Source organism: Diuraphis noxia, unplaced genomic scaffold, assembly GCF_037042655.1.
Source record: "Diuraphis noxia isolate RWA-SAM2 unplaced genomic scaffold, SU_Dnox_SAM2 contig0005, whole genome shotgun sequence".
Lineage (NCBI taxonomy): Eukaryota > Metazoa > Arthropoda > Insecta > Hemiptera > Aphididae > Diuraphis > Diuraphis noxia.
Window position 1 is genome coordinate 40432615 of NW_028301715.1, and position 24412 is coordinate 40457026.

At 28.1% G+C, this 24412-nt stretch overlaps 1 protein-coding gene across 3 annotated transcripts in view; it reads right to left on the reverse strand.

Moving 5' to 3' along the window:
- The window catches only part of LOC107167763 (uncharacterized), an 89679-nt gene extending 66825 nt beyond the window's left edge, over positions 1 to 22854 (reverse strand). For 2 of the 3 annotated variants that reach the window (XM_089229294.1, XM_089229295.1), the window contains exons 1-2: positions 22476 to 22854; positions 7851 to 7902 (exon numbers count right to left, since the gene is read on the reverse strand). The gene's annotated coding sequence lies outside the window, so the exon portion shown is untranslated. The remainder of the gene's footprint in view (positions 1 to 7850; positions 7903 to 22475) is intronic. The other variant, XM_089229297.1, reaches the window with a different exon arrangement.
- Between the last annotated feature and the right edge of the window lie 1558 nt (positions 22855 to 24412).

The window sequence follows — 24412 nt, forward strand, 5'->3', positions numbered from 1 at the left end:
TTTGTTTACTGACAGGACCCGGTTTTTTTTATTTTTTTTTGTTTCAACTTTTCAAATGCATATTGAGACACAACCTGCATTTCCTATTCCCCTCGCATTAGCCTACCTATTAATAACATACACATGCACTGTTGTTTTCGATCTCGTTTTATGGTATTCGTCCTACATAGTTATAATAACTGGGCCGACGTTATCCGACCGTCCATCGCTGCGGCGGCGCTCGAAGGGTCACATTTTTTATATTTTTTTGTAACCCTATACGTATTTTTAAGTGAGTGTGTGTGCGTGTAATTTCTTTCTTCGTTTTATTAGATAATATAATAATTAAAGAAGACTAGTTTTAGGTGTGAAATGTTTTCACCATCACATTCCACGTGGACATCACAGTGTTTTACAATATACCTATTATTATTTATCCTATACCAACAACCGCCTTGGACGTGGTGGAGAACGATAATCTGCCGAGGGTCACATGATAATATTAAAAGGGGTAACTTCGCGGTCATCCGTAACCTGTAGCGTGCCGCGTAGTGACCTTTCACTGACGGCAGCTAAGCCATGTCTATAATGTATTTAAAAAATGCAGGCCATTCTGTTTAACAGTTATACTATGTATAATTTCATATTAATATTTAATAGCGGTTTACCTATTTTATAATATTTATAGATTTCTAAAAGGTATAATATGTTTACAATGTGATGGTGCTATTAGTTATGTATAGCCGTACAGGTTGTACACATCATATAACAACGAGTTAAATGTCAGATTTAGAAGTTTACCTGAATATAGTCTCGAGTGTAGTATCTTAAAAAATCAGTAAAATATTTTATTTGAATAGAAAACTTTCTGAATCTTTATCGTTAACGATACATAAAGCACGCGTGAGAAGCGCTGAAAACTCCATTTTACCTGAGATAATGCTAATTATAAGACGTGCAATCATCTTAAGGATTGACTTTGGAGATTTTAATAAACACGAGTCTTTGAAACCACACAGAGCCTGTGTGTTTTATATTGATTTACAATTAAATGATTCGATATAACAACATAATATAGGCGATATAGCAATATTATATATATTTTAGTTTAGAGTATATTTGTAATTCTTTTATTAGTTTTTAATTTAGTCATAGGACTATAATAAAAAGTTATAAACGTTATTTTAGTACAAATACATTATACAGCGAAACTACTTCCGATGGAACCACTAAATTGCGATAACTTCCAAATAACGAACGTCTTTTTGGGAATAAACTACAAACTTTCTATGCACTGACACCTCTGAATGATAGATACCTCCAAATATCTGACACAATTTCAGTGACCGAGAGTGTCCGATTTGTAGAGGTTTCACTTTGTTACCTAAGATTTGCAATCCAGATATACAGCAGATGGATATAGTATTATAGTGCTCGAAACGGTTCCTAATTTGAAGTTTAATATACGATCGATCAATTATAATTACGTAAGATTATTGGTGACAACCATAATATCTCCATGATAAAGGACACCAAAAGTAGATAAGCTATTTCGTATGCCAACCGCTCATATTATAAAGATTCAAAATGTATAAATTACATATTGCCTTAATATGCGTATATAATATGCTTATACGCTGTTTAGTGTATATTATAATATTAGTGTGTAAATCTATTCAGTCTGATATTTTAACCACGGTAATATTTTGCTACCGAAACCGGTACTGATATAACCTGCAATTATCTTTAAAATGGTCGGCGATTTAGATATAATTGAAATAAATTAGTGTTTACGTATATACTACTACATATCATGCTATGAATATAATACCAGTAATTTGTACGATGCGCTTGATACGGAGCCAATTAAGTATATCTGTTGTGGATATTATAGCACAATGTGGGCAAAATATTCTTTTATCCGCCTACATTTCACTCGCATCTTCGATTAAAACCTTGTCGATACGTATATTTGTTATGTCTATTGACCGATATTTAAATTTTTTATTGAACATTACTATTAAACTGTAACACGCGCGCCCATTCACAGCGCCGTTTGATAATATATTAACATTATTGCAGTTGGGAACAATTATTATAAGAAATCGTACTCCCGATCGCGGAGAGGTCGAACTTCCAATTTCGAGTAATAGGTACAAGATACCTTCCTAGCTCGGACTATACTATATATATATATATATATATATATATTTTTATAATATTAATCGGATACGTGTAATTTACGCGTTTTTTGCCTTTGGGCTGATTCCTTAACGTTATCTGATCGAAATGCGATTAAAACTTGTGTTTATTGGTATAACTATCTATACTATGGCTAGATGCAACAGTTGAGTGTTTTGCATGTCAGTTTTTACATTTTGTTCGATATAGTTTATGATCTTCGAGGAAATTATTATAATATAGAAAACAGATCATTGCGAACGAATCTTTGATTAGTGTTTTTCTTTTAGTGGGTGTATAATATTTATATTACTTTAAGATAGGTAGGTACCTATATATAATTCCTCTATCGACTGCAGTGATAATATTAAAATATATCTACCAAATAACATCAAATTGGCAATACGATAACGCAATTCAATCAACGTACCTATTAAAAAAAAAAAGGCCATTTCAAATAGCAGAAAAAAATACATTTTTTTCAAGCTTATTATAGTCGACATGTTTTTTCGAGTTGCTATTAAATATTAAACAGCGTTATTGTTAATAAAGTGTGTTATGACAAACGTGATACGTATTCGTAATGATAATATTGACCAGGTAGGTATAACCTACCTGTGTACCTACGTAATTTGTGAATATATATATATATATATATATATATATAGTAATGATTAAACCGTCAATAAAAAAATGATTGAGGCGCCATGTGTGTAGTATTAAAGCGCCTGAGGGTAATTTACATTCTATATATAATATGTATTCATACGATGTTGGATTATATTACATGAGGCCCGCACTAGTGTGACGTGAAGTTCACAGTTAATTCCGTTTCCGTCCAATTACATGATTTGTTAACCGACCGTTTTAACCTTCGATTAGTTTAAAATTGGTTATAACCTGCACACAACGTATTAGACATTATTATCATTATTGTGCGCCTATATATAGTAGGTACAATATTATATTTTTGTACTTTATTATAATGTATGAAAAATAATTATCATCAGACACATACCTAATATAATGTAATATGCAACATGTGTGCACCGGAGCCCGTGCTCCATATTATACGTCCCGGACGTCATCGGCCACCTTTATTATAATAATATAAAATGCAATCGCATACGGAGGAGTGAACAGGTACCATAATGTAATATTCTACTGCTGCAATAAGTGCACGTGCTGCAGGTTCCGAGAAAATAAAATACCTGACGCTCATTTTCAACAATAGACTTAGAGAAATTGTATATAGTCGAAAATAAATTCTCATACTGGCGCTAATGGAACTCGCCGAGCAAACACCAACAATACAAACCTGAGATGGGAACATTGTTGTTGTTTGATCACAAAAGAGGTAAATAAAACCGGGTTAAACTGTGATTTCAATTACATAACACTCGCTACAGTTCAGCTGAGATTTTGAAAATTACAAATACCAGACATGTACATGATTCACCAAACATGATGCTCATCACTGCCTTTTTCTTCAATAATGCAGTAATTCAAGATCTGATTTTCAGAAATTTTTAAACATAGCTATATTTAAAGAACAAATTTTTTTTGTACCTCTATTAAGAAGTGTTCTTTTGAGGTACAAACTTTTATTATTTAAATGGGAATTCCTTTTTTGCACTGTGAATTATTCAATGGATAATTTTTCTTAAAATATTAACATATTAAAATTAAATTTAAAAGGATAGTTTTTAATTTATTTAGTTTTGTGTACTAATAAATATAAAAAGTTTAGTGTGGTAAGAAGATATGGGGACTACAATAATTTGAAAACTTTAATAATTTATAATAATCCATGCATATTTATAATCTATAAAAATAGCCTAAGTACCTATACTAAATAATAGATCTAATGCACCTATAATAGCTACCATTATATTTTTAAATTATATTTATATTATATTTTTAAAAAACCATTCTTAAGAATATAGATTATTATCCTTAGTATAAACATTTTAATAACTGAGATAATGAAAACTATTCGTTAAAATTGTCAGTTAGGTACATCAACATTTTCGGATAAAAATATCTACTAAATATTTTAAAGTACTTAAAAAAGAAGGTTCTCATTTGACAACCAAATCAAATATTTTTATACCACCACAAAAAATTCAAGAGTTTGAAAAGTCTTTTAATTTGTAACACCAGTTCAAATGTATGATATACGTATCATAGAATTTATAAATTGAAATATTTTAATATTATAACCCCATCTATTTCTTTCGATATAATAATACAGAAGTTTTGCAATGATCGAGTTTTTTGCCAACGCAGTGTTTTCTTGAATGATATTATTGAATCGGTTAAATAATCACGTAATTTATGTATATATTTTTCAAAAATGCAATACTATATATTAATATGTGTTCGCATATATCATATTTTTGGAAAAACTAAGCATTTTATATAGTGCACTATTATAAAGCTGTATACTATATCACAACAAAAACGATAATTTATTTAAATTGAAAATAATAACTGTATGTACATTGATACATTCGGCATTTCGCATATACTACGAGTCCACGCGCGACGCCGAAAAGTTGCACAGAAAACATCGTAAAACATTTATAAAATGATAAATAAACATTATTATTACGAATTCCGTCTGCGGAATATAATAATAAAAAAATAAAATAAATTCATATTTTAAGGGCTATATGATTTTTTTTTTTTTTTTTTACAGATTTAAGAATAAAACAATCGCAAAATCAGACGCACAATCAACTACAACAACAGTGTTGTAAAAGAAAGTTTTAAAAATAATGTTTTGAGTAAATATTTGATCACAAAAAAATGTATTCTAAAATACTTTAATTATTCTCAGATACATTTTTAGAAGTTTTTAAAAGTTAGAGTTAATGACAGAATAATATTGGCATATTGATACACGGTCTAATTTTTATTAAATATCTACTTATTACTCTGAACTGCACGATTAACTACATATAATGCGAATTATATTATCATAGACGATACGCTACCATATTTAGATGAAGACCGTATTGGATAGAGTTAAACCTATAAACAAGACGCACCAACGAAATTTGTCTTTATACAGTGAAACTGATTGTGTACCGAATTTATTCAGACTTCAGTCTTTTGACTCTTTTGTTCCCCAGCAATGAGCCATTTCAATAACATATAATTACACATTTAAACAGATGATAGTTCGTTAAGGATTATTATTCTTGGAATAAAAATTTTAATAACTGAAAAACTACCCTTTCAAATTTTGAATTAGGTAAATTAAAATATTTTAAAACAATTATCCAATGAATAATTTACAGTAAAAAAGGGGGAGGGTTCTCATTCGAAAAACAGAAGTTTATATATCGCCACAAGACCCACCTTAAAATTAGTACGAAAAATCTTAATAATTTGAACATATAGTCTTAAAGCATATTTAAAAATTACAAAAACCATAATTCGAATAAATTTAATATTAAACGACATAAAATGGCGGGAAGAATGTTTGGTGAATCACGCCCTGTGTATTATATAGGTACATATATGTTACGTGTTATAATTATTTGACCTTGCATATATATATATATATATATATACATATAATATTTAGAACACTGTTGTTTTCTTTGTACTCTAACAGAATAAATAAATTAACCGAGTTCTTGAAGTTCTGCAGCGCATACAGATCTATCATAAATGAAAAAAAAATGAATAATAAAATAACACCCATTCGGTCAATTCGCCGACATGTAAGACATATTATACAGACACGCTGTCGAGACTCGTCTACTATGTAAGTACTCCAACCTATCAAGCTGAATAATTACACGTCTGGCAACACGAACTGACCATGCAAATAGTGCGCAACTTTGTAAGCATACTAAAATAATTTCGCCGTGCCATACAATATAATATATATATATATATATATATATATAAACTGTTGCGTATTATAGTTTTTCCGTTGAATAATAATATTATAATAATGGCGGTATGTGTATAGGATTCGTTTACTTCATCTTAAAGTGTACTACGACTACTATACGTAATAACTATAAGTACAGGCATAGAACTTTTCCGAACAAAAATACTCAAATAAAACATTTCCTCGTTCATAACAATACCAACGAGTGCTTGTGTAGTTACCCGATGCAGCTGTAAACAATATGAATAATAATTATCATCGTCGTCGTCTATATATCAGCAGTTGTTAGGTCTTCTTCTTTTTGAAGTACGCGGATCTCCGAAAGAGTTTAATTTTTCAAACTGCGAATTCCCTTAAGTGCCAATTTTCTTCTGAATAACCTTTCATTTTTGTTTTTTAAAAACTGTTAGGATAAATAATCTAGGATAAATAATCTAGGATAAATAAATAATAATAATTTATATCATAACTAATTATCCATGATGGCCAAAAAAGCAAAAACACTGATAGCGCCGCGGACCATCGGTATACGCGTCGTGGACTATTGTAATTCTTACACCACGACCACGGTTAGTGTGAGTTAAAAAATATCACGCTATAGTGCCTACTGTACTATAATAGATCTTCTTCTTTCTTTACTTGCCTAAACCGATGGGTTATTTAGTTATTGTAGGATTTTCCACTAATGAGAAAGGTACATCACCGGTCCAAACTTAAACTCTTTGGTCTCTGCAGGTCTTTACATATAAGTACCTATTGTAATTCTGAATGATTTTTCTCAAACGTTCTATAAACAAAACTACGTACAGATACTATACGCTCTGCTCTATTATCTATTATTTACTGGAACGCACTTTAATATTCGTGTTAGATACTTTAATCAAATGATTGAATTGTCTTCTTCTCGATAACAGTATGCAGGCAGCAAGTACACTTGGAACAAACATTAATGCTTAAAAATTTTAATAGTATAAAATTTGACAATATTTTTTTTAAATAGATAACTAGTATTGATTATATCCGAAATCGTTAAAGTAAATTAATTTTCAATTATACATTAATACATGTTGACAATTTGAAATTCTTATTTTTCTTAATAACCTTGTATTACAAAATAATTAATTTACATAAAAACTTACGAAATAATACTTACCACATGCATAAATAAATTAATAATGATGATAATGATATTATTTATTTTTGAAAAAAATGTTAGATATTTATTATTTTGTTTAGTTTTTAACTTATATAAAATCACTATTTTAATTACATACAATTATTAAAAATAATGCTTCTAATATCTCATATTTGATTTGATTTACACTATTCTAATCAGTTAACTAACGAAGTAAAATAATAAATCAAAGTCCCATCACTCCCTTCACTAATATAGGCCGGTATATATAGTGCATATACATTATGCACTGTCACTAATAATGGTAATATATAATACAACAATAAATTAATAACAATCATGGTAACATAAATTTTCCCTCAAAAACCATTATTTTAATGTTGTTAACATTTCCACACCAGCCAAACCAAACATATGTAACCGATGAGAATTCATTAAAAATACTTCACGCCCATAAAAAAATCAAAAAGAGACCTTATGCTATACTTCTAAAATTTCTTGTTAAGCAACATCATTTAAAACTGAGATTTATTCTAAAAGTTTCGCTCTATTGGCTAGGAACCAACAGCTAACGCAAATAAAAATACACACTACTCTTGAACTTAATGTCTAAAATGAATAAAAAGGATTTACAAGAAATATTACCTGGTTATATTATATGTTCGTAATTCGTCTTGTTGAAAAAATACCGGTCCATCTATAGAAAAAATAAAGAAATATTTAATACTCAAATAATCTATTATATTTTTAATTCTATTATTAACTATAATTAATAATTACTAAGCCATACATCATATAAATAATATAATATAAACTGTATGTATAATCAATCTATAGCATATAAATGAGAACGGAAAAATTTAAAATACATAATCTGCGGTTAACTGTAAAATTACTAAAAATTATTGTTTAATATACTTATGCAAATTAATTTTTCAAACGTTGATAGTTTCAATTTTTTAATACGAGGTAGATTAATAATTAAATATATGTAGGTATATACCTACGTCATATTATATATTATATTATAATAATCAAACGCCAAACGGAACATAAATTATGCGTAAAATTGGATTTAAATTGATCAATCAATAAATTAAAAATCTCGATTTTTTTTAATTCTCGGGTTTTAATTTCACTAATTCGGTGATAATAATAATCCAATAAAAATTTTTATTTTTATAAGTTCATCAGTAAACAACGGTAATAGTCATATGAAAAAATTTTTACATCATAAAATCGTTAATATTGTATGATTACACGAACTAAGAAGAAGAAAATTACCTAACTTTTTGTAGATATGTTTTATAAATCTTGATCCCTATAATAATTTTCTTGTGTTTAAATATACCATTGATACAATCGTTATTAATACAAAGTTACGAAAATAGGTAAAAATTTGCTATTATTTAGTATATTAATTCAAAAAGCCAGTATATATACCTAATATGATTATAATATATTATGTTTTTTTTATTGGTATAAACCTTTTCTTGGCGATACATTTAAATAACGACTGCATCCGTGCAGAGAATTCTCGTTTTTTATTAATAACATACCTATGAACTACATTAATATTAAAACCCTCTGCACCACTAATGTAAGTATCATGTAAATTGTCTCGCACGTACACGTATGTTTCACAGTGATTCGAGATCGACAGCCAGCTATAGAAGAAAATATTCGTTATAAAAAAGTAATAATAATAATAAATCGGCCGATAATAATACCCCTTTGGTTATGAGTATATTATGAATTATAAAACAATTAGCCTCAGGACTTTCCCCAAATGAATACCTAGTTATATTCTTCTATATAATATTATCCTTATATAACTGTCTTAAATAATTCGTGTAAGTACTGAGGCGATGAAGTTGTTATCGGTCCAAACAAAGGCAATATATATATATATATATATATATACATATATTATTCCTTTCCGCCGACGATTTATTTATATAGTATATGTTCATATCATATGTATATAATGAGAAGGAGTATCGTTATTGTAAAAGAAAAGAAACATAATATATAGAGATACCTAACAAGGGGTCGGTAAAAGAAATATTATTCCTCCGCATCGTTTAAAAATAAAAATTCTGGAAGTACACTCTGAAATAACTAACGAGTGTCCAAAACCGTATCCCTAGATTACCTATTACATAGTTATGTAGTGTCGCCTGGGTTTATTGAGTCCTGCGCTAATAACACCCATTAATCAACATTTTTATGTCGTACAATTAGTTTACTTTCAGAAATAAATTAAGTGGATTAGATTAGAACGATATAGCCCCACTCAGCCTGTCTGGCTGAAAATATTTAAACGCTTATAAGTACTTTTGCAACTTTCAAAATTAAATCAAATATAGGATATAACACGATATTTTACATTATTCCAAAAGATTTCTATACAAATTATAAAAACGATGAACATAAAGAATAATATGGTATTATATTATACGTAGATACTTAATTGATGCAATATTATAAAATTATAAACATTTAATTTATTATACGTACTTAATAGTTATACAATTTTATATTTTCATGATTAAATTTATTTTTATTTATTCATAATTTGTACAAATGTATATTTACAATCAGAAAAATATTATTATTGATATTAATTGACGTGACAAACGTGAGGCAATTACCCATTAATATATTTCAAATTCTTATTATATGAAAATATAAAAATATAAAAATATGTTTTTGTTATTAAATATTTATCCAGTCTTCAATAATTATTGTAATTTATTCCAAATTAATTAATACGTTTTGTTTCCATAATCAAATATATGCATATATTATGTTCAATATAGTATTATGATTTGTAATTTAAAAAAAAAAATTTATAAAAAAATTATCTTTTTGATTTTGAATAGCACCGAAAATGTTTTGTCCTAAACATGAATTAGTTTAGCATAGAATTATGTACTATAGGTACTTCATATATCATATGTGCAATAGCCGTTGTAAAAATATATAGATAAATGAATGGATAGTCATAAAAAGTCGTATTATTCAAGGTAAAAACTTTCAAACGACTTGCATTTTTTCTGATTTAAAATTAATGATTATTCAAGGTAATAATAACTTGCCCTGCGTATTATTGTATTACTCTATTTAAGGCATTTACTATTTTAATTTTTTAAATAAAAACGACACTGTAGATAAAACAATCTCAAATAAAAATTAACTTGTTCCTATAAATATATTTTTTTAATATTATTTTACCACATTTCACACTTTTATTTACAGCAAGCTTAATTTGATCTGCATAGTTTACCTACTAAAAAAATGTAAGTAAAAAAACATTCATAAGTTTTATAACTCGTGTACAACTATATGGTATGTCTACACAAGTACACGAGCTTAACAGATTTAATAATTTTTAAATTTTTATATACCTTAACCATTTACACGAGACGATAGTCTGTCGGTAAAACTAAAGCCGGTATATATAAGTCGTCTATATGTATATGTATTATACTAGTGGGTGGGCCGCGGCGGACAAACTGCACAACACGATACATTATACAGGTATATATCAGGTACACAAGTACTGCAGCCGCTCACGTGTTAACTAAAAGAAGATTTTTAACAATATTTTAATCACTTAACAAAACGCGCCATCAAAACACATACGTTTTGGATGTTTTATAGGTTGTGTATATATAGCAGTATCATATTATGTATAATAGTATTTTGTACATAATAATATATTAAGTATATAACGCGACAGCATTAGTAGTCTATTTCGATGGTAATATTTTATCATCAGACTAACCACATGTGATAATAAAACTAATGTGGACGATATGTCTTCATAAATAGTGAACTTTTGTGTTAAGAATATATATATATATATATATATATGTACCATAAATATGCACTGCAGCAGTGGCGTATAACAATAGAGCCGGGCGGATCTTAGATCGCATAAATTGTAGTCGAAAACTTCCAAAATGATTTATTTTGTATTATAGTTTGTACATTACCAAACAAACAAAGAAAAAAAACATATCCATACATGCACGAAACCGACGCGGAAATATTGATGTATAGCTGTTTGATATATAATAATGTTCCTATATATTATGCTGTATAAGACTTTGCGACTGGTCGATTTAGATAGTTTCACCACACCCAAATGAGTGTACCTATACCTCATAGTATGATTGTTATTGTAAAAGACACATAATGCATTGAATAAATAATTCGCTAAATTTGATGCCACTTTTATATTATAGTCACTAAATAGGTACCTACGACTATTATGTTGAATATTCCTACAATTCTATTACAAATATAATCCTATAGCTGTGCATCGTAACATTTTAAAAGTATATGAAACAATATAGATAAACCAATGAATGTATACGAAATACATATAACAGCGAATGGTTATTACCCCCCTTCGAAATTCCAGAGGACTCCCCTGTTTATTACTCCACATAAATATATAGTTATATCATCGCGAGTGTATGTAATAATAATATAATAATCATTACTTATTATTTATTCCATCATGTGTGGTTTAATATTTTTTATTGTGTGACTCACAGAGAAAAGATAATAGCAAAAAGTCCATATAATAATACAGTGACTATTGGTATGTTTTCTCTTGACGTCAGATTTATTGAACTGCAATTTTTTAAGTGCATTTATACGAGGGCCACATGTGTTTAGAGAATATTATTAATTATTGTTTTAAAAATTTAGATACGCATTAAAATGTATAAAATATGATGATGCGAACCTATTCAGAATGTCTACCAAAACATCAAATGTCGAGAAAAAATAAACAATCTATTATCAGGACTGAAACTTTGTATGAACGCCGCTATAACGAATTGCATATTTTATAATGTAACAACAGCGTAGAGGTTGCATGTTTATAATACTTTATATTCATACATACTTATAAGTACCTACGCCCCCGGGGCGAATTGCAGTGTATTTTTTCATAAATCATATTTCATTCTTAAAATATAATCCATCACGGGTGTATAACAAGGTGCTAAAATCAATTAAATTATCATTTATAAAAAATACACACAACTATTCTACGTATAATATATTATGACTATACGAAATAAAAATAACGATACGAAATGTATCTAGGTATAGTATATATACTTCACTAATTACAACGGATATTATTGCCACTTAAGGTCGATGTAAATTGTATTTACAATAAATATTTCAAACACTTTTTAATTAGTCGACTATAAAACACGTGAACCGGTTTCGAAAAATTATGTATATTATATACCTATATAATATTTGTTATAAATACATATGAACAAATTACTGTGTCTTTATGATTTGGGTAAATATATAGGTATTAGGTACATTTATATAATATACAATATATTTTATTATATTCATAAGAGCTGCAAGGATAATATATAAATGTTTAAAAAACATCAAATATATTAAACAACTTCAATAAAATCTCAATGCCTTCTCAATAGTGTATTAAATCAAAATATTATATCATATTAATCCTGAAAAAAACTCATTCGGATTCTACCCTTGGGACATCTTTAGACTGTAAACCGAAAAAGTATGGGTACAGTGCAATTTCCGACGCAGACAGAACGACTTTAACTTTAAGTGTTTACACTAAATTATTATGGCCGCCGGTTTAAATCTATACTATTTGTAATATGCACATTATATATAAACGAATATTATATGATTATTGTTTTTCGGTTCGATTAACTGGCGATTTCTTTCTTTCTTCGCACGGATGGAATGTAATGTTAACGGAAACGCTTTTGGAAAAAGCCCCGGAAGGCGACGCCGATTCGTTACGAAACCATCGCGAAAAAATTCTCCCCCTCTCCCTGACCTTATATTCATGTTATGTGCAGTGGATATGTCAGTATATAATGCTTGTATATACTTAAATACATACCGGAACAATAGGTGAAACGAAACGACGGCCAACTGCATCAAAATACATATAGAACTATATGTACGAGTATTTCCACGAGTATTTCACCTAACGTAAGACAAAATACTCATATAAAATACTACTAAGATTTTTGAAAATATTTTTTTTACTATCTTTATAATTTTAGCTAGACTCTTTTCCACTATTTTTAGTTGCAATATATGTATTTTCAATTCCTTAATCTAAATTAGAATAATATTTTTGTTGTACTTTCATGTATAAAAATTGAAATTGAAATCGATATTTTATGTATTAGTATTTATGAATTTTTATGAAGTCACATGTGTTTAAAGTATAGATTAGTATTATATCTATCTATACGACAACATCCCTTAAAATGTCGCTTCATTTCTCTGCTCATAACTAAACTATAAATACTAATATAGAATATACTTGATCAAAATATGATTTTTGGATCGAAATACACCAAAAATTATTCAGCTTTAGGATAAGGAATCAAAATTGCGAAATTACATGTGTCTTAAAAAAAAAAAATACAATGTGAAAAATTGTAAAAAATATTTTTATTTTTTTTGTAAAATGTTATTTAACAACTTAAGTAAATAAAATTGTTTTCAATAAGATGTTTATTATGTTTTCTAAAGAAATAAGTGTCTTATTTAGTCTTGACTCGTTAAGAGGACATTACAACTTCTGTGTTGTATATTTGTATTCACGTATCACAAACGCAACACAAATGTATATGTTATGGGTAATGTTATAGCATTTGGATAAAGTCAAAATTAGCCGAATATTACAACATCATAAGCCAACTGATAATAAGACCTGCCATTGATATTATTAAATGCTGGTTAATGTTAAAATTCACCGGATAATATATAATATCCGAGAACTTTTGTGTAATGTCTTGACAACCATAAAAATGTATAAAATCATTTTAAATTAGTAAAAATATTGAATATATATATATATATATATATATATATATATATATAAAACTACTAATAATTATTAATATTATAATAAAAAATAAAATGTATTAACTAAATTAAACTATATTTAGACGTCTTAATATTTCTGAATATTTAAATACTGTGGTTTATACAGATTCATCTATCAATCTTGAGGAGTTTAAACCACAATACAGGTAGCATATGATATTTTAATTGAGGACTATATAGTAAGGCGGAAACTTTGACTGAATTTTTTAGGCGAGTTGAATCATGTTTAAGATATATTGGCGAACATTTTAAACAATTCATAAGAATAAGATAAATTTAGTTAGTACATTTTATTTTTAATTATAATATTAATATAATATTACTATTACCAGTACAAAGATTTTGTTATATGCCATTTGATTAATACAATTTACGAAATACCATACTCTAAAAATAATGTTTAATTATTTCACTCTTATTTTATTATTTCCAGCTATAAATGACAATTTCATTAAACACGAACTATGCAAAATTCCAAATTTTGGCTTACTCTAACTTGATCAGTTTTGTAAATAGAACAAACTTTTGATACGAAAAATATTTTAAAAATAATAATTTATCTGAATATGTAGAAAAAAATAGTGTTTCAATTATAAAACAATTTAAGTTGTATTGCGAAGGCGTACACCAAAAGTGTTAAAGACTTTAAATTTATCTGAAAATATATATTTAGGTACTCTCTATCATCTCCCGAAAACCCCATCCACCTGAGATATTAAGTGTTACCTTAAATCGTGATCACACGTAAACTGTTCACTTTATCGGTAAGATAACTGCAGACTAACTCGGTTATAAATTAATTAAGATAATATTATACTCTGGCAGTCCAATGCTATTTATTATTGTATAGAATGCTAACAACTCTATTTAATAGGTATATAACTTTTAAAATTATACAATCAGCGGCGTATTTAAGGGGGGGGGGATTGATCCCCCTTAGTCTTTTTTCTATTATTAAAGAATTTAATAACTAAACACTAAATCGTGTTTAGTATTTTCATATGTTATTTTTATGTGTGATATTCAATGAGTCATCCCCTCCCTATAACAATTCTTAAATACGCCGCTGTATACAATATAGACAGGTTAAAGTTAACAATATCCGGATAATGTTGATAATTCATGTTTATAAACGAAAAATTAAACATTAGCCAAAACGAATGGCTAATGTCGATTTTATCCAAATGTTAACATTACCCATAACATATACAATAGGTACTATAGGTAGGTAGCACCAGTAGGCTCTAAATGATCCATTTAAAATGTAACCATGCTATGTTAGAGTAAAGTAAGGATATTATCTATAGATGTGTTTTCATTTTAAAATGCTTAAATGATATAATATATATATATATTATAGTGTATCCTTATATATAGAGGTTTTATACTCGTACTATTATAGGTACCTGTAACTACCTACTGTAAAAATATAGTACATTGTATCATTATAACATATTATATAAAGCAGTTCATAATACGAGTATGATGATTAATGATGGAGGTGGGTGGATGCCAGCTGGTAAATGGTAAATTTCTAGGTTTGTCCCCGTAAAAGTAAAATGATTTGCGCCACTGCAGGCTACAGAGGTATTATTGGTATATTTATAAATATATTTATACCCATTGCAGATTATAAACGATTCGCGATCACGTCTGCAGGCGGCGGCGTGACTGCTGCAGCAATATAATAATAATCGTCCCAGATAAAAACCGGAGGCCGAAATGTCTGGTGATAATGGACCACGCGTGGACCGGCTGCGGCGGGGTGCACATGATGCAGTCTCTTGTCGTAATAATAATAATGATATGTATCTACTAGTATTAATGTCATCAGGAACGGAAGGTTCCGCGAAAAACGGAACTGCACATAATATATTATATTATATTCGTATTGTATAATAATACTTTAAGCAGGAAGTAGGTAGGTTTTATAATATATTCTGTACGCGCCTATATTATTATTATCGTTATATTATCGAGAGCATTGTATTTTTCGTCTTTTGTGCCTGCTCGACAGTTGCTGCAGTAGTGGTTGTATATATTAAATATGTTATACATTTATAATAATAATATAGAAACACGCGCGCATTGTTGTCCGCGTGACAGCGTGATAACGATCGTCTCGGGCGACCCGCCAAAAATCACGAGCGAAATCTCTGCTATATTTACGATCGCGTGGTTTTTAAATTTGACCGGCGCTTTACACAAAAAAAGTATATAAAAATAATATTTTATTATTATTGTCGCGCGTGTGCGGGTAACTACGGTTTTCGTTTTCTTTCTTTCCCCGACGATTTGATATATCGACGTCCCGCGCTCGGGCACAGCATCGTATACTACTGCAACGGTATATTATTACTATTATTATTATTATGGTGTCGTCTCTCGTTTTGGCAACGAGTCAACCCGCGAGCAGTTCGTCCGTTGTCGTCGTCGTTGTCTCGAAAATCGCATCTCACGGCGCCCCGGGGTCCCGCGTTGCTGAAAGTAAAAGTCGATGGCAATAATAATAAATAATAATAATATTGTAACACATATTATACTATTATTATTATAAACACGCACTAGATATATGTCCCCCACCCCTTCTTACCACCACCACGGCCGGCAGAGGAGAAGGATTGGTCGCGAATACCCACTGGGTCCAGGTGGGGTACCAATGAACGGCGGTGGCTGTCGGTTCGTTAAATACGGCCGGTTTGCCGATTGCCATTACGCGCGGCCGTCGCGTGTGCGACGGCTCTTCGTTGTAGACGCGATAATGATGTCAACTTTGCGGTTTTTGGATGAAAAAAATCGCCACGTATTTCATCACAGCAAACGTGATGATATAATAAATAATAATAATATAACCGGCTGAATAATGTGCAGTTAAAAAGGATAATAATTCTCATTTGAAAAAAAAAAAGATTTGTATCAATTAGGTATAATGCAGATCACTCTTTAAATATTGAATTAAACAAATCGAAATATTTAGTTAGGATGAACTTATAAAAATTTTCCAGTTTTTAGTTCTCTGTTACACCGTGTACCCTATATTATACTGAATATATAAATAATAAATGGCAACTCGGCAGCGTGTACCTATATAGGTCAATTGTTTTGATTTTTTTGTAGTTCAAGGTTATATATGATATATAAGATAATAAAATATAGATGAGCATTAAAATTCACTGTTAATAGATGTTTCGTATAAAGATGATTTATAAAGTACAGCGATATGAGTGAGTACCTATAGTGAGTGCTCAATTTTATTATTTTCATGAGTATAATCAAATTTATATAATTGAGGAAAAACTCAACCTTGACCTGCAGTTTTGTACAGCATTTAGTATTTACATAAGATATAATAATTTAGGTAAATCATAGATAATAGTTATATAGTCTAAACATAAACCAAGTGCGATAAATTTCGATGGGTAGGTAGGTACTGCTATTATAATCATTTGTGAGGTGTAACTATTGGTTTTCGGTTTGAAATAAATCCGTTTATATAAGACTTAATATTTCAATAATTTCTTATTTTTCTTTTTAAACACCCGACTAATGTCAAATTTAAAAAGTAATACGATTTGGTCCTAAAGGTAGCATAATATTAATTATAGGTAGCTAATATAGAGCAGAATATAGAAATTATCTTCTTTACCACTAGGTACTTATAAAGCTTTTATCTATTCATAGAATCCTATACAGAAAAGCAAAGTTTAAATAACGCGTGTGATGGTGCAAAACCCCCATCATAGGTGTCATTCGAGTATAATGTCACATGGATTAACAGTGGTAGTACAATAAGTCAAAAGTTGAGAATAAACCACTTGGTAAAAGCCCTCCTCACCTCTTGTCATCAAAAATAAATTGTAAAAATAAAAATAAGCTTAAAATAATGTATTCTATAATAGTATACAGTTATAAGCCAATTTTGATGCAAATGCTTATAGTATATTATTATCATCGATAATCTTTTAAGATAGTTAACTTTCAACTTTCTATACATAATTATATCTTATTAAATAGCAAATTACCCAATATGTTTTTGGCCCATATAGTCAACCTGATATATGTTTTGATTCCGGCCCTTATAGTTTATACACAAGCTTGTATACTGCAAGGTAAACATATTCATATTAATCATCATCAACATCCATCATATTAATATATTACATAAGTATAGGGATATATAGTTACATGTATAATAATTATATAATTATTGAATATTTTACACATAGAACAGACAGTTTTTTTATTCAATGGCTTGGATTTAACCAGGAATGCTAAAAATATGTCCATGGGGGGCTAAGCCGAGTTGGCTTATGTATATATTTGACGTACCACTATAATCACCGGTCACTATGAAATACACTTATAATATTATACCTATAACAACCACGTGCACTGTGTATATTTCACATAGTATAAACACTAACAAAGATTCCGATGTATATTTACATGCCCTATCGCCATGAGTGTATTTGTTATGTTGTACTTGTAATACACCTACAATATATTATATACAAACATACAAATTTATAGACAAGTCCGTTAACTGTAGGTATTTAGGTACTTAATTCTACACATACACTATAACTGTAGTCTTAACTAAATAATACCCCATGTCCCCATATAAGTAATAAATCATTTTTTTAACTGCATTTAAATAAATTGGGAAAATAGAGATTATATATAATATAATTTATTAGATATATAATATAGATACCTAATTCCAATTTACAAACATATAAGTTTCACCCTGACGCTAAAAATATCACTCCACATATTAATACATAACTATAATAGTTAATTAGTATTATAAATTATAATATTTTTGGACACCGGGCTGAGTGTCAAAAATGATATGCGCAGATAGTACATATACTTGCCTAGGTATTAAGTATACGGAATACTATTATTGTATAATAATTTATATATCAGAGTACCTACCTAATTATATTACATCATTTTATTTTCACACAATTATAGAATTCGAGTCACGTATACAATAATAATAGTACAACATCAGTCAAAAAAAAAAAAAAAAGAGAGAAGGAAAATGAGGACAAAATTAGTAGGTATTTATTATAATTTTTGAATAGATCCACGGCTGATAACAGCATGCGGTCCAAATTGACGGCGAACACAATATTCAAAGGCAACCGCGTACGTTTACCGAATGAGGTGGTTATGTTATATTGTGGGTATATAGGTACCAGCTACTTATATGAAATGAGGTTATTAAACTTAACACATGCGAAAATAACAGAAAACCAGTTTAGGATCGTCTGGGAAATGATTTTTATTTTGCTTAATGTGAGTAAATCATTTATATTATGACTTTTAGGATTTATAACTTCGACGTTATGTTTCGTCGATCATTATTATAAACAGAAGTATTATATTGTACCTACCCTAATAAAATAATCAAAATGGTTACAAAAATTCACTACATATATATCAAGTTGTGATACATTAAAAACAATTTTTTTCAAATGTTATTATTTAAACATATACTGTTTAAGTTTAAAAGATTTTAATTATGAACATCGTAAACATTATAACTTTCACTAAACCTAGGAATATATACATTTTAAACAAAACAAACCTTAAATAAAATAATATCTTGACTATGCATTTTGATATAATGGATTGGAATAATATTTTGGATGGCAGTGGATGTTTTAAGGTCGACGATGGGTCGCTGTTGATAAGAAAGTTAAATATGTTTATATTTTTATTACTGTTGAACAATAAAGTTTGGCCATTAAATTTTGAGAAAATAAAATGTTGGATACATAGCAGGATTTAAGTGGAAAATTTGACAAAGAGGTGAGATTAAATAAAAACTTGCAGATGGCTTAGAATTGTATTACTTATTTTAAATACCATTGAATACCATTAAATACCATAAATACAATTCGTTTCGATTAATAATTTTGTAAGCGTTATGTTATTACATCAACATTCTGGTTGATAATTTCATCTAGGATAATCCTAGATAAATTCAAAGCTTGTCAGTCATCTATATGGAGTAAAGAATTATTTCATGTATGTTTGAGTAGGTACTGCTAGTAAAATAAACGTGTATACATTTAGAGCACTTCCTAGCATGATTAATTGTTTTCAATTTTAATACGCGAAAAACCATAACGTAACTTTCATTCTTTATAATTAACCTATACCTATACTAATATAATATAACCATTATACTGACTTATTATTGTTTTATGGATTATTGTATTTATAAATTTTTATCTATTAATTTATTTAAAATTATTTAAAAATGATGGGACATCAAATAAATACGAATTATTATTTTTTATTTCAATGTAAATATAGCTTGTATTGAAATTTAAAAATTAAAATAACAATTATTATAATATTGTTTAGATTATTCTTTAAATGATTAAAATGTATATAGCTGCAATTCATAATAGATGGAAAAAAGGATTTGTTCATATTTTTATATTATATTATGTTTATTTTTTAGTAATACTTAAAACCGTGAAACTCATGATTATTAATTTACGGATTTTAAATCAAAATTTATTTGAGCTTGTATCTCTCTGAAAAGGGAAAATTCAATTAAAAAGTGAAAATTCAATTTCTTACAGAATCTAGTATGATTAAAACACCCATTATATTGTTAAAATAAGAATAACTTTAAGCTATAAATTTCAAATTAAATTTTGAAGAACCACTAAATTCATTATGTAACTTTGATTCTAAAATTTATTCAAAAGGAGATTAACGACAATACTTGATAGCTTTATACATTTCCTATAAACAGATACACTATAAACTACTTTTATTATGGGTACTAATTATATTCTATTTTATATATTACAAAATATTTCAAAATATTTTAAAACAACCAATAGTTTTTTTTTAAACTAGTATATTTTAATGATTCTATAAAATGCATAAACGTTATATGTTAAATTATCGAGCTATAAAGTACTATGAGTTACTCATAGAAAAATATCGTATAAAATGTATAATATTATTCATATAAAATATTATTATTATACTGAATTTGAAACTCAATATTTTTTTAAAGTATTATTCAGAAATATTGTTTAAGTGTTTAACTCAAATCATTAAACAAAAGGTAATTTTATTTTTGTGCTTTAAGATTGCGTTTTGATCATATTTTGATTTTACACATGAGCATAGACATATTTTTTTATATTAAAATAGTATCAGTAAATACTCAACGTTACGGTCGTTAATAGGAACCAAAGTAATTTTGACTTTACCTAATAACTTTAATGAAGTAATTAACTTTTCAAATCTAAAGGACTTAAGGTATTAGATTTTTAAGCGTTTGTCATATTATATTTAAAAAAAACCTTGTAAAGAACTTCTCCATTTTTTTCAATAAAAGTTATTTTCAATAATAAAACTTTATCAACAATAATATTGTTTTAATATATACTGAATATAAAAATTATATAAAATATATAATAGGGCTTTTAGTGATTGCTTCCGCCGTTTTTCGTTTTGACGTTACGTCTTATATTAAAACTATTACTGAAACCTGGTTTGTTCTATTTTTTTTTTAACAAATATTATTTTTTATATTGATTGTTCAATTGAATAATTTGATGAATAAGCTTCTTTTTTAATAAATACAAGTGCAATATCGTACTAAGAAAATATCTTTTAATAAAACACGTTAGCATTTTTTCAGTTGATATGTCTTAGTTCTAATGGTGCGTATTTAATATATATAATATTGTACAAAATCAAGTATAATAGGCAGTGTTTGTAGATATATACAAGTGATGTAGTCCTGTGCATGATACGTAAAGAATTTTGCTATATTTTGCTGAGTCCTGGTCGTTTCCGACACAACAACATAATTGATCCTCTCAGTATACTTCGTTCGTTTTTCTGAGAAGAGACCTTTTATACCTTGTATATTACCTGCCGAGTTTACTGTGCAAACACGTAAACAGGCGTCCTATTATTGAAATACAATGTATAACTAATGGTAAATGGGAAATACCATCTTGTAGGACTGCAACCTAATAATTTACTTAAGAAACATAATATTATGAAAAATATATATTTTTATGTCTACAAAAAATATTCTACAGATTTTCTAAGCTGTTTGGTATTTTATCGTTCGTAATTTTGGAAAACTAACAACCATCACATGTGTAATTTTTCTGGTTAAAAAAAAAATGGCATTCGTTTGTAACGAATTAAAAACAATTTTGATATTGTTGATACTGACCACCAAGTAAATAATTTTTTCATATATGTATATTTAATATAATTGTATTTTGTCATAAAAAAAATATTATTTGCTTAAATTTAATTATATGTTTTAAATATTTAACTTACGTTTAAATGTTCGTCATCGTCCAAGAAAAACTGCAATCACACTGTTTCAAAACAATTAAAAATGAAAATTAACACATAAAATTATAATGGTATTGTACGTATACGAAACGTAGGTAGGTTAGATGTGAAAAAAATCAACGAAAAATAAGACAAAAATATATTAAAATAAAGTATAATTAACCGATAATATGATTAAAAAAATAATTTAAAAAAACACTTTAAAACACTATAATATATCGTTGAATTTAAAATGGACGCGCACTGAAAAATGTCGAAAAAAATATCGAATTATCCGAGACGCGAGCGAGGTATGGAGATAATATACGGATTCGCACTGGATTTTTGAACTGCGGCGCATGAAGCCAGAATGAGCGGCAGGATCCCGGCGCCGAGTGCCGGCTACCCGGTCGACACCCCACCAACACCCGATGCACACGTGACGATTTCTAATAAAAATTCGTTGTTTTTTTTCATATACGTTTTACATTTTCAGGTGCGCTTTATGCACACACACTCACACACAGCCGATACACTGCTCGATCATCGGACTGACTATATCGAAGTGATCGTCTTCGATTCACGAAACGAACTAACGAAAAACTGTATAATACATTAATTATTTCCTAGCTCGACTGCTAATTAATTTTTCACTGCAATCATTATTCTTATAAATAGGTAAATAAATAAAAATATTACTCTTACAATATTGTTATACTTCATCGTGTCCGCATGTTTTACACAATAATAAAATATTGTATTGAATTACGTGCATTGTGAGTCATATTTTAAAGAGGTACGCAGTGGCTGGTACGTTTAACGTATATTTAAATTTATTCTTAGATTTAATGATTCAATTATTTTTAAAATACTGTAGTGTATTTACCTACCTACAATTTAATTTTTTAAGCTGACAATAATATTATATGTTACTACACCGTGACGTAATTTTTCGAAATAAAAACAATAAAATTGTGTTCGGTTATGCAATGTTGTACATTATTACATAAAAATTGTAGTACTCTTATAAATCGAATTTACAAATCATACAGAATAAATTGTGATAAATACTGTTTTCTAGCAAAAACATTATTCACCTAATGTCTTAATGTATAGACATAGGTATCTATTTAGTTATTAGGTAGGTTGTATAGGTAGGTACTTACTTATTATACAGCTGTACTGCAGTAGTTATTGTTTTGTATTCGAGTTTGTCAATTAGACAAAGTTACTAAGTCATTACACAAAATATTGTTATGTAATATAATTGTATGATATTAAACTGCAATAGTGCAATCGAAAACCCGAGATCAAATAAGTAAGTAAACTATAAAGAAATACAACCTGTAGTGGTGACACCAGGGGGGGTAAGTTATATCCTCTCACCCCTTAAAATTATTTTCTAGTTGCGCCACTTACCACTATTATGCCTACTGCCTATATATATACATTAGAAAAACCACCTGGAAAATAATTTACAGTACTTGCATCTGTACCTATATCAAGGTTAGATACTAAAGTCTATAGAATTTTTATGAAGAATATAGAGAATATACAATACTAATATGCTATACAATTCCAATTTTATATGGGTAAATACATTAAATCGTATGCCTTTCTAACGAGTTACTTGATTTGTTTAGGATTAGATAAATAATATTATACTATTGTATAATATTATATAGAACATGAAAAAGACGTCACCTCGCACTGCTAAAAAACAGAAAATAAATATTATAATCGATTTTAATTATGACAATTACAAACAAAATTGTTTAATCATTATAATTTATTATATAATATAGGTATTGGCTATTGTTTTATAAAATCGTTCTATTATAATAATACTATTATCATATCATGGCAAAACGGATAAATCAAAACATACCTATAGGTTTATTCAATTGTCATTAATATTTAATAAAATATGTTAATATGTA